At 44.3% G+C, this 16,642-nt stretch overlaps 1 non-coding gene across 1 annotated transcript; it reads left to right on the top strand.

The window, feature by feature from the left end:
* Window positions 1–13,304: 13,304 nt before the first annotated feature.
* On the top strand, window positions 13,305–13,376 carry TRNAH-GUG (transfer RNA histidin (anticodon GUG)). The gene has a single exon. It is a non-coding gene; the product is annotated as a tRNA-His (tRNA).
* The last annotated feature ends 3,266 nt before the right edge of the window (window positions 13,377–16,642 follow it).

Raw genomic sequence — 16,642 nt, 5'->3', positions numbered from 1 at the left:
ATTCTATGAATGGAACCAAACTGAAAACTACAATTCTCACAGCACAGAAAGGACCACTGTTAGTGATGCATTGCTTTCTACACATCTCTAAATTCCTGTTTGGGTAGTAAAGCAGTCAAATGTCATGGGACAAAAAAATTTTTTATAGGAGATCCTCTCTGTTGATGTGGTACCCAGATCTACAGGCATGAAGTAGATGAATCTGGTGAGGAAATCTTGCTACTGGGCATTTCCCAGTAGAAATGGCAGGATGGCTAAGTGAGAATACAGCTGCTAGTAATTTTAACCTCATTTCAGGATATTGTGGTCAGAAGTTTGCTCAGGGATGTATTGGTTTTTTGGAAGACTGAACATCTTAATACTTTTCTTGAAAGAAATTACTTGGGTGTCTTCAAATTGTTGATACTAATCAATAAGTAGTGGTGTTTGAAAATGGTGTTATTTACCTTACTAAGAAGTAAGCCCATTGTGTTCAGTAAGACTTGGGGGGGGGGGAAATCCTTTCTTACTCACTGGAAACAAACACCTCTACCAATAAGAGAAGCCAATGTCAAGCTATCTTTAACTGAAATAATTTGTTAATGAAAAATGTAAACCTGCCCTACCCATCTTCATTCATTGTCAGTTCTTGACCTCCTCAGTCATTCCTGATTCGTCCGTCCAATGTAGATTGTAAGTATTCTAAGTAGGGGATGTCTCTTTTGTGTGTGTTCTATAGCAGCTAGCATATCCTCTGGCACTAAAGTGTACTACTACTAAATAGCATATTTTAAAAATCCTTTGTTGCATTTCTATCAGCAAATTGGTCCAATAGAAGTTAATTTGATCTACTGTCAAGCCTGGCATTTTTTGATGTTCCTAAAGTAATGTGCCTTGTAAATGCTTTCTGCTACTTTCAAGAAGATAACATTTTCAGCGTGTAATCCAGACCTTCCCTGGGTTCAAGTTCACATTGGCCAACATAATAATGGATTCTGACACTGATAATTTCTGTGATTGTATTTGGTGGAGAAAAAAGTAATAGAGATGGTTATGGAAATTGCCAATTACACAGGCCAACACACATTTTGCTTCCTTAAATATTACACCAATTCCTGGGTATATTTGGGGTGCCAATTCCAAAAATGGCATTCATTTTGCCCTATCACATCTAGTTTTGGAGATACGGCATAGCCTCTTTAGTGAATGGTTCAAGCAGCTTCCTCATGAGGAAGCCTACACCATAGCTACACCATTTACTAATGAGGCTATACTATATCTCCAAAACTAGACACGATAGGGCAAAACAGATGCCATTTTTGGAATTGGCAGCCCAAATTCATATCAAACCACCATAAAGTTCAGGAAAAACTTTTTTGACCCTCAATTTTGTAGGCCTGTGTTATCTGTGATCATCTGGATTGCACATAGTTTGTAAATGTGAACACATATTTAGAAAAGAACAGAATTTCTTGCTTGGGCAAGAAATGTATTGTGTGCACCAATCATATGATCGCTCCTCTCTAATTTTAACTGTAATGTGGTATGTGTTACTTCTTGCTCCACAATTACTGTGTGGGTTTTGTGCGTTAAGAACACCACCCATCATGTTTCAGCATGATTAAATGTGAAGTCAGTGGCCAATGATACCATTCTCCTAGGGACTTTGTGATGTGCTCTGATACTCTTGAAGATGAATCCTGGTTGCATGTAATTTTTTGAAAACATCCATTTTGAAAATATCCATCATCCATCTGGTTCCAACAAAAATAAAGTGAACATAATCATGATCTAGTATTTTGGTGTACCAGATTCTTTGCATTTAATTTGTCTTGTCTAATCTTGTCACACATTATCTTGAGTTGTCATTCAGAAATGACATGAGAAAAAGTGATACTCAAATGCATTTTTGGTGGTGCATATGAACACATTGTTTAAAGGGCCTTATCCAAGAAGAAGCATCAGCAGTAGCATCACTAGGGCAAATAATCTTGCCAATGACTGTGATTTCACCACAGTGAGAACACAGAGCGACTGGGCCCAGAGCAGGCTGAAGGTTACTGAACAGAGATGGTCCAGAGGTGGGCTTTTCACATTAATGCATTGTAATAACCCTGGAAGTTTGGGGGCGACATGATTATGTTTTGTCACGCCTGAGCTTCTGAATACTGAGCTTTTTCAGGCAAGCACTGCACTGGGTGGCACCCACCTCAGGGACACCACTGAACATCAGGCTCAGCAAGAGGCATCAGCTAGCATTTACCTTTTAGATTGATCTGGAATATGTTACCCCATTTTTCAATGTTTATATAGCACATTTGTTTAGACCTACTGTAACCCACTCCAAAAGTACAAGATGAAATGAACTAGATCCAGGGATGTGCAAATCCACCACAGTTAGACTTGAGTCGAGTCCTGAATCCCTGCCCCCTTTGATTCAATTTGTGCACAAGTCTTAATGGGTGGCCATGCGGACTCAGCCTGAGCATTTTTGGGATTCTGTTTGACTCAGGTCAGGAGTCTTTCTGATACAAGTGTCAGGTGCAGCTCCACAGAAAAAAACAGAGCTACTGGTGGTGTGTGCGTGTGCTTGCCAGAGTTCTCATTTAACACTCCTCTGATGTCCCCATCCCAACTGTAAATAAAATCTCTGCTGTCCTTTGAGTGAAGGCAGCAATGCAGAACATGCTGATCAGTTCCTGATGAATCCCAGCCATGAAACACCTTCCCCCATTCACATCATGCCTTCAGAAGGAGCACCAGCCATGCCAGGGCATGGAGTGACAGGGAGTGGGAGGTGCCTGAGTTTGGCAAAGTGGGAGGAGGTGGGATGGACTGCATGAAAGCCTGGTCTGAATGATGGCCCCATGAGGTCTTTTATGCTGTGAAAAAAGTAAGCCAGTACACCCAGACACAGAGAGACTCAAGTGTGCACATGTGGGGACTCATTTCCAAGTCAGTGACTTCAGACTTGAGTCAGTTCCAGAGTCATTGACACACATGACTTGAGTGTACAAGAGTTAGCAAAAAACGTGTTTTTGCAACTCGGATTTGAGTACCCTGACTTGAGTTCACATCCCTGGCCAGATCTTTAAATGAAGTATAATAAATTTCAACGTAGGAATAAATGTCAGGAGACAAAAACCCTCAAAGAAATTTAAAGGGTTTTTGTTGTTGTATTGTGTCAGTGGGACTTAGCTATTGTGGGGTATGTTATGATACCCCACCACTGGGGAAGGGACCCTGCAGGATCAGACCAAAGGTTCATTGCCAGTGCTCTTTTCTCACCTAGTCCAATCAAATGACAACATGCTGTTGCTTCCCACCATATTGCCTGCTTCTGAACCTAGAAGAAGCTTGTGGCCATAATAGTTAGTAGGCATTGGTAGATAGGCATTTGTAGATAGGTCTTCCATCCATTTACGGGATCCCCCCTTAAAGCCCTCCAATCTAGTGGTCATTATCGCATTCAGTATCATTCCATAACTTATGTGCTGTATTTTGTCTGTCCTGTCACTGGATGACCTGGATGACCCTGTGTCAAGGCTATCCTATCTTTGAGGCCAGCTGAGGCTGTCACCTTAGGGCCCAATCCTATCCAATTTTTCACTGCTAGTGCTGTTGTGCCAGTGGGGTGTGTGCTGCATCTTGTGGTGGAGGGACAGTCACTGGGGCCTTCTCCCTTCTCAAGGTATGGGAACATGTGTTCCCTTAACACAGGACTGCATTGTGGCTACACCGGAGCTGGAAAGTTGCAGGACTGGGCCTTCAGGTGGCAAGTTGATAAAGGGAGTTAGATTCCATCCTCCCACTTGCATCATTTCTCTGGATTCAGAAAGAAAGAAAAAAAGGAAAAGAAGCCAAGGGGGAAGTATGCAGGGCAAGAGAGAGAGGTGCTAGAATGTCTTTTCTCTCTTCTACACTTCTGCTCCTGGAGAAGGAGAAGTACAGAGAGAGAGAGAGAGAGAGAGAGAGAGAGCTGGTGCACTGCCAGAGAGGGGAAACATTTGGCACACCACTTTCATTGCAAGAACTATAGCTGGCCCTGATTTGAGTTCTACTATTATGAGAGAAGAAGAAAACGCCTGCTCTCACCACTTTTATTTATACCCTTTCATTTATATTTAGCATACCGAGAAAATTCTCACTACTCAATCTACTGTTAAGATAATAACTACTGGGACCAATTCAAAAGCCGATAGACCTACTTGTGAAGCCACAACCTGTCCACAGTTCTGTATCAGCCCCAGGTATGCGCAGCTGGAGTCACTAAAAGCCACACTTGAGCTGCTATTCCTGCACTACATGATGTGAACTTTCTCTGATAGAATTACTGTAGAAGGAAAAAAAAAATTAGTGGGAAGTTCTCTTTATAGGTGTTCTGTACCACTTTCAAGCTTGCTTATGCTTTCACCTGCAAAAAGTCTTGGGCGGGGGGGGGGAGCTTCTATTCTAGTGCTCTTTTTAAGTCTCAGGGGGCTTCTTGTTAATGATGGACTTACAGATAATAGATTCACAGCACAAGCCTATCAAAATTTCTGCAACGTAGCAGTGCCAAAACAGCCTCCACTGTATCAAGCATGGGAATAGAGGCTGCTGGAGGTCTCCCTGAGGGAAGGGGGCATTTGCTGCCATGGGGCTACCTGGGTTTGCACCAGCAAAATTTCCTCCATGTCAGGAATTCAGGTCCGGGAAGAGGGATAGGATATGGCAACAGCCTTTGCTGCCATTCCTGCCCTCTCTTGGGCCCAATCTGCTCCCTCCTCCCTGCCTTCATTCTGCACTCCCCCTGCCCATCCGCGGGCCTGCAGACAGCCTACCTGCTCTGACAGGCCTTGAACTAGCACCTCCAGGCCTTTCTGTCGGGGTTGTGAGCCTCCGCGTTGCCACAAAGTGCCATACAGCACATTTGCAACAGCCCACACGCTTGCTCTGCCAGTGATGGGCTGTTGGGATGTGAAGCCAGTATAGAAGTTTTATAGTTTTATAGCTTCCAGGAACTTTCCAGCTATCCCTTTTTTATCCAGTTGTCAGAAGGTACAAGAGCCCCTCTCATCTTTAACATCTGGCCACCCTTCCCTTGAGAGATCTCTCATGCAGAAATTAAGCAGGAGAAATTTTTCCAGGCACAAGGATAATGTGATGGGTAATGCTTTGCCCAATTCCTTCCTGTTTACCAAGTTACTGTTTTAAAAGCAAGTGTGCAAGGTTTGGGAGAAATTGTGACGTTCCTATTCCCAATGCTTATAAAAAATCCCTGTAATCATTAACGGTTGGAAAGCACCAATTTACAGGGGATCAGAAAACATGTTGCTTTATGAAAAAAAAAAAAATGATTTACAGCCAGCTGTAGTGTGGGTTTAGTGGGCAGAAAAAGAGGTGGAGAGCTGTGCAAATGGCTGAGTTAATGGCTGTATTCTGTTCCTTACAAAGAGTCTCAAGGTGACTCATGCAACCAGCCCAGAAAAAGAACGGGATGTTGATGGCAGGGATGTGTCATATAGACTGTCATTATTAAACATCATTATTTTTAGGTCGCGAGCCCTTTGGGAACTGGGAAACACTGACTGATGTATTTTACTATGTAAATGTCTTTGTGATCAATTGCCCCAGGTCCCACATCAGGAGGGTGCTTTTCAGAGGCCTTCTGAGGCCCAGGGAGGCCATGCATGGCCCCTCTAAGTCTCAGAAGCGCCTGGCGGTGGTCTTAGAAAGGCACTTCTGGTTTTAGTGAAACCTAGACATGACTTTTTAATGAAAACCAGAAGTACCTTTCTAAGGCCTTTGACAGTCCTTCTGAAGCCCAGGGAGGCCTCTCCACCTCTCAGATCACCTCCTGGATGCCCCCCATGGGTGTTCTGGGCATCTAGTCCCAGGGGCATTAAAAAATTTTGTGTCCCCTGGTGCCCAATCCCTTAGCCATGCTATTGGGCAGCAGGAAGGTGTACAAGACTTCCACTGCCCACAGTTTATCTTCTGAAAATGCTACCCCTGGCAATAAAAAAAATTAAGCTTCCCCCCCCCTTTCCTCCGAAAGCCTGGCTCTGAAACAGGAAGTAAGTCAGTGTGAAGGAAAAATGGTAGGATTGATAGGCAATGTTGGTGCCAGATTTCTGGAGATCCTGGAGTCAAGCCCTGCCCTGGGGCCACATGGCACTCCCCTTCTGCATCTCTAATGGTGCACTGGGCATTACTCAGTGGAACTGAGGGTTCAGGGGTCAGCCTGGCCAGGCAGGCCCTTGGATGAGCATGAGCCTGCCAGTGCATGACTTGGCTGATCCCTGATGCCACTCCTATTAAGCACCTTCCAAAAATCCTCCAAAGTGCCCCTTATCCCCCCACCCATCCTATTAATACCTAGGGCCAAACTCAATGCAAGGCAGAATGTGGCATTGGTTCATCTGTTTTCCCACCTCTTTTTTTGATTAATAAGCAATTGGGGGGGGGGTTTGACCTTGATTGGGACCACAATTCATTGGGGCATTTGACACTCTCTCCTGGCACCACCATCCTGACAAAACATTCCTCCTTCCACTGCTGTTCCTGGGAGGGAAGCTGCCATTGTTGCCAATGGAAGAGATGCTGATGTATAGGACTTGTGTTCAGATTGTACCACACTGCCTTGGTCACTAGGTGGCAACCTTGATCCAAAAATGTCTTTCTGCTGTCTGAGTCCTTGGAACATTCACATCCATGAAATTCTTAGTTTCTTTTTTATTTTATTTTTTAATTTATAGGAAGGCTGAGCATGTGGGCTCATTCCTCTGGGGGCTGGGGATAAGAATAGGCCCTCAGTTTGGCTGTACTTGTTGTAAGAGACGACTAAACAGCCACCGGGGTAGATGGGACTCGTTAGCCTGGGAAGGCAGCTCATCTGAGAGAAGGAAAACTCTGATCCCAAACCTCCACTGCTTTGTGGATACATCCAGTTATGGAAAAGGCTTCAGGAGTCAACCTCGAGGCAAAATCCAGACCTGGAATCCCTGAGGCAGTTCATGGCTGAACACGGTCACGTTCTGGCAACTCCTGCGATGCGCTGGAGCCAACTGTATTGGCTTCTGCCTTTCCATTGGACCATTTCAGTGACATAGAGAGGGGGGATTTGCTGCATGGGTAACAGCCTATCCTCCATATCTACCTTACCCAGGCTTCGCGCAACTGAAGAGGACACTCTGTTCCAGAACTACTATTCAGAGCATGATACCATAGTCTTCGAGACTGAAGGATGCCAACACACAAGAAGGCTGAGCAACACCACTTATTCACTTGTGTTTGCCAACAGACAGGCCTCATGGTTTATCCCTAGTTATCCCCTGGATATTTAACCTTGGTCAGGAAACGATGCTATCGCTATTTAAAGACTTGGTTTGTGGAATTAAAATTTGTGCCAGAGTTACATGTCCTGCTACAGCATTTCTTAGCTGGAATGTTGCCCTCTTTGGTATAAATAAGTTCATTCCTTCTTACATTCAAGTGCAAGTGTATCCATGGCAGATGTGTTTTGAACAAACCACAATTGTGTTAAGAAAAAAAATAGAACAAATGAAATGGTGGGATTTCTCTTATTGCAAAAAAGAAAAGCATAATAAAAGGGCCATTGCCTTACAATACAGGATATGACTAGTTTTGGGATCCAGTTTCAGATGGAAAGCTTTTCCTGATCTAAATCAAACAGGTACTAAATGTGCAAACTGGAACTTTCCTGTGGAGGTTTTTATGGGGAATATAGTGCCATATAGAGAGCTAAAGGGAGCTGTGTGACTGTGAAACAGCCATACCTAGATGGTGTTATTACCTTACTCAGTAAGTGGTCTTACTTCTGTGTTCAGTAAGGCTAAAGGAGGGTCCTAATGCAGCAAAGACCTTTATTAAATGGACAGAAAACATAATCTGTCTGCGTGCAATGCTTGCAATCAAAATGTGAAATAATGGTCTTGAAATATTTTGAATACTTGGCATTGTCAAAGTGGAAAACAAACATGGTCCATTGATCCACGTTCTCAAATGACAAACTATTGTGACAATGGTTTTTGGTTTTTTTAGCTTTCCCAATGCTGTGAGATAGATCTAAATAGAGGCATGTGGGGTGAGGCTTGCTCTTCAAGGCAGAAGCTTACTATTAGTTTGAATGACCTAATGGAAACTTGACAAGTTAGTAGGATGTGGTCAACCATTCTCCAGAAAAGTGAGACATAGCTGGAGACCAGTGGGTAATCAAGGTGGGAGGGGAACTGAGACTTGAAAAGATGGTGGGAGAGGATGGAAAGTTTGGGTGAGTGGGAGTTGGTGGGGATCACATCAAACAAACAGACCAACAAAAGACTCTGTATTTTTTCTTCTGGGAGGAGGCAGAATACTACTGCACAAGCTTCTCTAACCTCTGTCACCCCTCCAATGACACATGAGAATCTAAGAGGACATTGCCTAACCCCATCCTTTTTCACCTGGGCACACTTCTAATTGCCCTGTGCATTTAAATGGATTCCACCATATACATCTTCAATTAGTCTATATACACATGCAACCACTCCAACGTATTTTATGCTGTTGAAGCTTATGTCACAGTATGGATAACTGCCTTGTTGCAACAGGCAGTGCTGGGTTGCAGGGAGTTCTGGGGCAAGGTTGACCATGATGAGTGTGGTCCCCACACCCCCTCAAACTTACTGGCAGATGGGAGGTAGCATCTTCTCCCAACCTCCTGATTGGCAGGTGTCAGAAACTTGGGTGGTGACAGTTTCTTTCCCTCTCATCCTCAGAAGATAGGAGAGAAATTGAAGTTGAGCATCTCCTAAATGCCAGGTGATAGACTTCTGGGCAGTGCTGCCATTTGAAGATGGGGGTGAATTGGTGGGCACAGCAGTGACGGTACACGCCTCTCAATTGAGTCATGCCACTGCTGTCACCAATACTAGGAGCACTGAAGGATCAACCTGGCTGGGTCAGTTGTCTTATGGGCTGTCTTATGGCAGCACATACCCCTGGGAGGCCTGCAAAATGTCTGGCTCAACTTAGCTATGCTTATTGGCAAGTAACTCTCCTTCATTTCACTAAGGCCTCTTGATTTCCTCATAACTTTTGCTTAGGATTGCTTAGGAATGCTATACGGCTGATGTCTGCCCTTCCGTTTCCATTATGCCCCTTGTATGAAAGTCCCGCCAAAAAAAGCCAGGCAATAACTGAAGAGGAAATCGCCTTCTGAAATCTGATTCTTAGGTCACAGTACATTATCAAAAATGATTAGGCAAATTGCTTTGGCTTGACTCAGAATCAGCTCACTATTTATGGGATTTCTTGGAAAATTCTTGGAAACAGCTCGTCTTAATGTTCTCTTAGAAGAGAGAGTTAGGGGATATTTAGGAGTGTTCTCTCCTGCTCAGAATGTTGCCACATGTTTACTAGCAGTGCCACACACATGAACATTATTGTTCTGACTCCTGAACTTGATTTCACTGACCTTGCACCTATGCCAAAATACCAGACATGGAAGAGAGCTGCTGTGAAATTCAGCCCCTCTCCCCCTTGAAACAAACACAACTGGCAACAAGATGAGATTTTAGATCTGGACGGAGGAAAAGAACCACATAAAAATGTATGTAAGAAATAATCAAGATAATTGATAGAGGCACATAGAGACCATACTCACCAAAACAAAAAGCTGCTTGATCAAGGGGTCTGCTCAGATAGTCTGTAGCAATCAGTGAAATTTAGAAACATCTTTGGTGCTTTCTGTATCTGCTTCAATCCAAGTTGCAGATAACCAGCTGAAGACTGTTTTTGGGTTACTCACAGCAGGAGTTCTAGTCTTCAGAGCTTATACATATCTTTTCAGTGACTTAAGACAGGGAAAGCTAGATCTGTTTCCTTTAGTTGACTGAAAGCAAATTAAATGGCATTGTTCACAAATCCTGATGTACCTTATCAACACAGATAAGTGTCATACCTCTGGCAGTGGGTGCCCACCTATTTTGGTAGGGCACACATGATCCATCCATCCATGCTGACCATGGCCATGCACGCCTGCATGCACATTTTGTCCTGGCTGGTCAACACTCATGTTGGAAGTATGTCCTTGGCCAGCAATGAAAACTTGCAACATCCTGCAACTTACTCCCAAGCTGGACTTAAGTTCTGTCAATCATAGACTCGGACTCGTCTTGAGACCACGAGGCAGTGACTTGCTATTCGACTTGGGACTTGAAGCCCAATTTTGGGGGGATTTTTGGGTCCAATTCACTGCCTTTACCCACCTTCCTGCATCTGGACATAATCAGAGCAATGTAGGAAGGAAGCAGACACAGCAGATGAGCAGAAGCAACTTCTGTATTACTACAGTAACATAGTAGGGGGGTATAGCTCAGTGGTGGAATGTTTTGCATGCAGAACATATGCATGCAGGACAGAAACGGAATGCAAAACCATGCAGAACATCTCAGGATCATTCCTTGGCAAGATGGAGCAGGGAAAGGCCCTTGACTGAAGCTTCTGAGGACCACTGACAGTCAGCATAAGCAACACTGTACCAGCCGGCACAATGATCTGACTTCCTATAAGGGAGCTTAGATGTCAAACACATGAACTGACCCTGAAACTACAGAGTGCTCAGTGCTTCCTAATGGTTTTGAAAGTAATATGTAAATTAGTCCTGTGATGTGTTAATGTTCAGGGTTGCCTGGTTGCAACCTGGAGAGAGAGAGAGAGAGAGAGAGAGAGACTTTACATTCCCCCATGCAGTAGAGTAGGAGATGAGGTAGTATTGCTGCTCCTTCTTCCTACTCCTTCCCCAATCCTCCTGTCAGCCTTTTTGATGCAAGCAAGACTCCATGTTTGATCAAGAAAAGGGCAGGTAGCAGGCAGAAGACCAGTTAGCCATGGCTACCTCATCTCCTGCTTCACTGGAGGACTTAAGGGGACCAGCACATTCTTTGGCATGTGACCTAATGTGTCTGGATTTTTCTTGTCTATTTTTCAAATCCTCTTCTCCCCAGGATTTCGTTGTGAGTCTCCAGGTGGAAAAGGAAGAGGTTCCAGGGGAAGCTCATTTATATAAAGCAGACAGGAGAAATTGTTCTGTGTTTTTGTACCTTCTAACTCCACTGGGTCTAATATTGTGTTGCAATTTGCTGAGAGAATAATGGTTGCTGGGCTGCTTGCGCAGTCCTTGCACTGCTAATGTATGACTCATCGCTGCCCAGCGAGGCCCTTGCCGCAAACAAATGGAGCTGACTAGAATTGCAACCTGATTCTCCAGAAGGTTCGTTTTATGCAGACTCATCTCCTGGTGTTTCCTCCCAAAATATGGAGGGGAAAAAAGAACAACAGTTGAGTCACAAAGCCGCAAGTCACGGGTGTTTATTTGTGAGTAAATCTTATGGCAGGGAAGGGATCCAAAACAAAACTGATTTCTAGAAGAAAAAAACAAACTGGTTCTGATATTGGGAGATTGCTTCAATGGAAATATCAGACAAATTGCTAGTTAGAAGGACTCTTAAACCCAACAGCCTTTTTACATCTTAGCACACGGATATAGCTATTGGACTCTAAAACTGTCACTCAAGAAGGTCAGTGTGATGACTTTAAGAAAGAGGGAACAATTAGCTTCAGGTCTGGCCGGTCCATCAGGGTTATGCCTTTCATGCATGTAGCAAACTCAAAGGGGAAAAATACATCCTCTCCACTCAGAACCATTCTGCTACATGGACTCCAGATATGCTTTGATCATGAGTATTTCTCATGAAGAATGGACACAAAGCCCCAGTATGTATACTATGAGACAAGGAACTCCTCAGTGGGTGTGGCTGTTTCAGTAGATCCCTTAGAAACCTTACACTGGGCTCCTTGATCTGTGCCAACCACACACCCCTATCAGCAGGTGCATTAATATCTACCTATTTAGAATGTACAGTACCAGTGATTGCAAGAGCAATGTTTCCTGAGAGCTCCTCAGTAGAAGTAGTGAGTAGTGCTCAATGCAATAAGAGAAGGTTGAATTTGGCACTCCTCCAGCTTGCTCATGGATATGGCAGGCAGCAAGCTGCCCAGACCCAAGCAGCCTGGTCATCTGCTCACAAAGAGGACATCTCCAGCTACTGTATACATAACTAGATTGTGTTCCCCACCCTGTGCGAAGGTCTGTTTGCAAGTAGTCACCCCAGCTGGTTTCTTGAAACAGGCTCAAGTTCCTGGTTGTGTGTGGTTCTACTTATGAGTAAGCAGTCAAACGGCTATTTGAAGCTGCCTGCCTGTCGCAGGCAACATTTGGTACCACCGCTATGCAGACATCATGAAGAACAGACATCAGGGAAGGACTGATTTTCATGTTAGAAAGTCCAGAAGCTGAGCTCTAATCAGGAACAAATACTGGTGGAATTCAATAGGGACTGCATCACATGTTCCCATGACAAAGACCTTCCATCAATCACATTGGGAGTTCCAGTTATCACCATTTCACCGAACATAGTGGGTGTCCTTTATTTCAGTTCCTTCTCATGAATCACGGATATGGCAGCATAAGTTAAACCCACAGCTTCCATGCTCATTCCCCTCCTTTCAGAGCAAAACATCCTCTGGTCCCAGCCTCTAAAAATCTCACTCCATCCCAATGCTTTGCTCTGCTGGCTCATTTTGCCTTGCACTCCAGCAGATGGTGTCAGGCGGAAACTTGATGACTCACACGGAGCTTGATGATGAAAAGCGATCATGCTGGCAGCAGAGCTGAAAGACATTCAAGCAAGCCCATCAATTTGGCAGGGACACGTGTGAAATTCAGGTGCTGATGCAGCCTTCAGCCAGTCTGTTAATCTCACAGCATATGTGGATATGCAATATGTGGTGTGTGCAGGTTGACCGGCTATCGCTTTATACCATAACGTGAGACCCAGATTGGCCAGTCAAAGGAGGCTATAAAATCTAAAAGCATTAAACATAGGCTAGCATAGTGATGTTGTGTCTGCTGCTACTAGTAGTAGCTGCTACTACTGATGGTTTATGAGGACTCTGCAGTTATTGTCAAAGCATGCAGAAATGATGCTCCCGCTTCAGTGTTTAAAAGGAGCATTGATTCAATGTGTGATATTTGTCTCTATTGTAGGTGGGGGGGGGGGGTGTTCTCACCTGACCTCACTGATGATGCCTTTGAGTTGTGTACAGTCTCAGGTGTGACAGTATTTCTGTTGACTTCCCATTTTTTTGTACACTCCTCTTATCATTTATGACAGTCACAACTGCAAAAGCAGGAGAGTGAAACTGTGAGAGAAAGAATAGCAGGCAGTGATTCCACAAGTCAGGCTCCAAACCAGCCTAGCCTGTCAGCTGGGTGGTGGCATGCCGTGATCGTATAGTGGTTAGTACTCTGCGTTGTGGCCGCAGCAACCTCGGTTCGAATCCGAGTCACGGCAAGTCTTTCTTTTTCCTACCGGCTGATGGCTATGCTGAAGCTCTGCATTTGGAGGCAATATGCTTCTGAATGCCAGTTCCTGGAGAATCACAGCAGGGGGAGTGCTGTTGCTTCCAAGAGCCATTCGGTTGGCCCCTGGGGGAAGGTGGATGCTGGGCTCAGTGGACTTTTGCTGTGATCCAGCAGGGCTGTTCTTATAGATCTCAACCTGCTGTCGGACACAGAGAGCACCTCTAAAACCCACTTCTGCCTCCCCTTCAAAAAAGAAGCAAAACAGCCTCATCCTAACCAGGTTAACTGATATGGATTTTACTTTGACACATGATTGTAATGAGACTTTACCTTCAACTAAGTATATTTGGGAAGGACTGCAGCTTGTGGACCTTTTTCCCTGACATCATGTTTTCAAATCTAGTCCTGCTGGACTAAAAGCTAATACACTTCAGCTTGATGGTTTCTGGCACTGTTATGTATTTATTATTAAATAAATTGATGCCTGTGATCATTTTGAATGGGCATTTCCATTTGCCTGTACTTTGGGAGGCAATTAGTGGATGCTCTTTTAGAAATGAAATACAGGGTATAAATACATTTTAAATAAATGCATTATAAATTGGAGGGGATGGCAGAACCACAAACAAAGTAAAAGACAGACAAACAAAACTCCCAGAAGAATGAAGGAGACCGATTTTAATCTGGTGATAGAAAGCAAGAAATTGTTTTCTGAATAGTGCCCAATGTGTTTTGATGAGTTTAAGGGCATTAAGACAAATATTTTAAAGATATGGTAAAGTGAATGGAAAGTGCAGAAACAAATCAAAGGCATCTGACCTTCAGACAGACTGTATCAATGGGGCACTATTGCAAAAGCAACTCAAGCTATGTACTGATCAACATGCAGGCAAATCATATATACTAGAGATGGGCAAGGCACCCTCTGCTCACCCCTTCCCCACTCTGGATTGTTTTAGAACTCATAATGATATTTAACATAGTTATAACATTGTATGAGTGTGCAAAGTGCTATTATCTAACACTTATGGTGCTATTATAATTATGTATTATTTTGATGTCCTTCAAACAAACCTATAAAACGAGTAAGTACAGGTCGTGCCTCATTATCCATTGGGATTCTGTTCTGAAACCCCCAGTGGATTTAAAAAAAATGAGTGGATTCAAAATCAGTGGAATAATGGCTTTAAAGACTCACTTCCAGGTTTCTTGCTCCTCTATTGTTGCCCCAGAATGAATTGGTATATATATACCACATTCAGCCATTAGATGGGGTGAATAATGTAATCTAATGGAATGAAATTATAATTAAACAGCTTGAAGACAGGAAATTGGATTTTTGTGTTTTTTTCCCTTGGTACAAGGCACAGGTGGACCCCCCCCCCGGTATCAGTGGTGAGTCAAATCAGGGGATGCCAAATCAGGTCCCACCTGTATTATTACACCCCCAACTTGCAGATAGGGAGTTGAGACTGCATGGTTTGCCAAGGGACTCCAAGTGAGTTCATGATGTCAGCCAGATTCAGGCCAGAGAAGTCCTGATTCACAGTGCAATCTCTATGTCACTACGCTACACCAGCTTTTTCTAACACCCCCTTCCAGAAATAGCTTGACTTACTTTTCTGAGCCAATCCAAAGTCTGCCCCCAAACTACAAACTACTAATCCCCCAACTCTTCCTTTTAGCTAGCTCTTATTGGACCAAGGATCTTATTGGATCCGAAAGGATCTCCTCTATGGAGAACTCGTGCAAGGAAAGTGCCCTACAGGTAAACCACAGCTGCGATACAAGGACATCTGCAAGAGGGATCTGAAGGCCTTAGGAATGGACCTCAACAAGTGGGAAACCCTGGCCTCTGAGCGGCCCGCTTGGAGGCAGGCTGTGCAGCATGGCCTTTCCCAGTTTGAAGAGACACTTTGCCAACAGTCTGAGGCTAAGAGGCAAAGAAGGAAGGCCCATAGCCAGGGAGACAGACCAGGGACAGACTGCACTTGCTCCCAGTGTGGAAGGGATTATCACTCCCGGATTGGCCTTTTCAGCCACACTAGACGCTGTGCCAGAACCACCTTTCAGAGCGCGATACCATAGTCTTTCGAGACTGAAGGTTGCCAACACTCAACACTATTGGACCAAGGCACAGAAACAGCAGTAGTGATGCTCAGCCTATTGCAAGAGGAAAAGAAGTAGATCCAACCTCCCCCCCCCCCCGCTTGCTAGCAGATCACAGAAAGAAAAACCCAGGTGAGGAATGCAGTGTGGGTAATATTGTGGAAAACTACATTTTGCAAGGGCCAGTAGGCTTTCTGTCTATGTGCTAGCAGTGCACCAGAGGGAACAGATCTTTCACCTCTCCTCTTTTTATGGTCAGAGTGGAGCATTGCTGACATTACATTTACTGGGCCAGATCTGGACAGCAAGGATTGGGCTGCAGTTTATTTAGGGAAAAGGGGCCACAAGGTAGTAACAGGACAATTTATTCTGAAGAGCTCTCTACTGTACCAGTTCTGTACACAGCAGCACCTATAGGTGGAAGAAGACCATAAGAATTATACCTCCCAGTATAGAGGGAGAGGCTTGGGCAGACTGTGAGATAATCTGGGGGTTCTACTTCAGCTCAGATTTTTATTTGGCTAGGCCTTTGAATGCTTGGTCCTCCTTTGTTCAAGCATAACAGACCCCTGGAGCTTGTTTCCAGATGCAAGCCAGGCAAGCTCAAAAGACAATTGCTGTAGCAGAGGAAGAAAAAATTGTGGCAGTGGAGAAGAAAGAAAGAAAGAAAGAAAGAAAGAAAGAAAGAAAGAAAGAAAGAAAGAAAGAAAGAGCTGCAGCAGCTCTAAATCACTTCTGCTTGCCCACCTGGTGCTTACAGAGCACAAAGTAGGTAGGGAGAGGCGATTTAGAGCCCAACCCTTCCCTTCCCTCCCCTTTCCCTCCCTTCTACTTACTAAAAGCACATCATGCAGCCTCCATGCTCTGTGCCACTTCTGCCAAGGAACCGAAAAAATGCATGCCGGGTTTTCAGGGTGCACCACTTTTGTTCATTTGAAATAGAAGCAGCCTGGAGCAGGGAAGTTGCACACCGTGGTCTTGGCAAATAAAAGGAAGGAAATCGTGGGTGGACTCCAAATCATCTCTCCCTTCTCACTCAGACTTCTTAAGCACCAAGAGGGCAGAGAGAAGTGATCTGGTGCTTTTCTGAGGCAGTTTTTCTTTTCTTTATTTTTGTGTGTGAGTGTGTCATGCACAAATGTCAGG

This window comes from Tiliqua scincoides, chromosome 3 (assembly GCF_035046505.1).
Source record: "Tiliqua scincoides isolate rTilSci1 chromosome 3, rTilSci1.hap2, whole genome shotgun sequence".
In the NCBI taxonomy this organism is placed as follows: Eukaryota; Metazoa; Chordata; class Lepidosauria; order Squamata; family Scincidae; genus Tiliqua; species Tiliqua scincoides.
The sequence above is the reverse complement of the archived record's forward strand: the minus strand, read 5'-3'. Positions and strand labels throughout refer to the sequence as shown.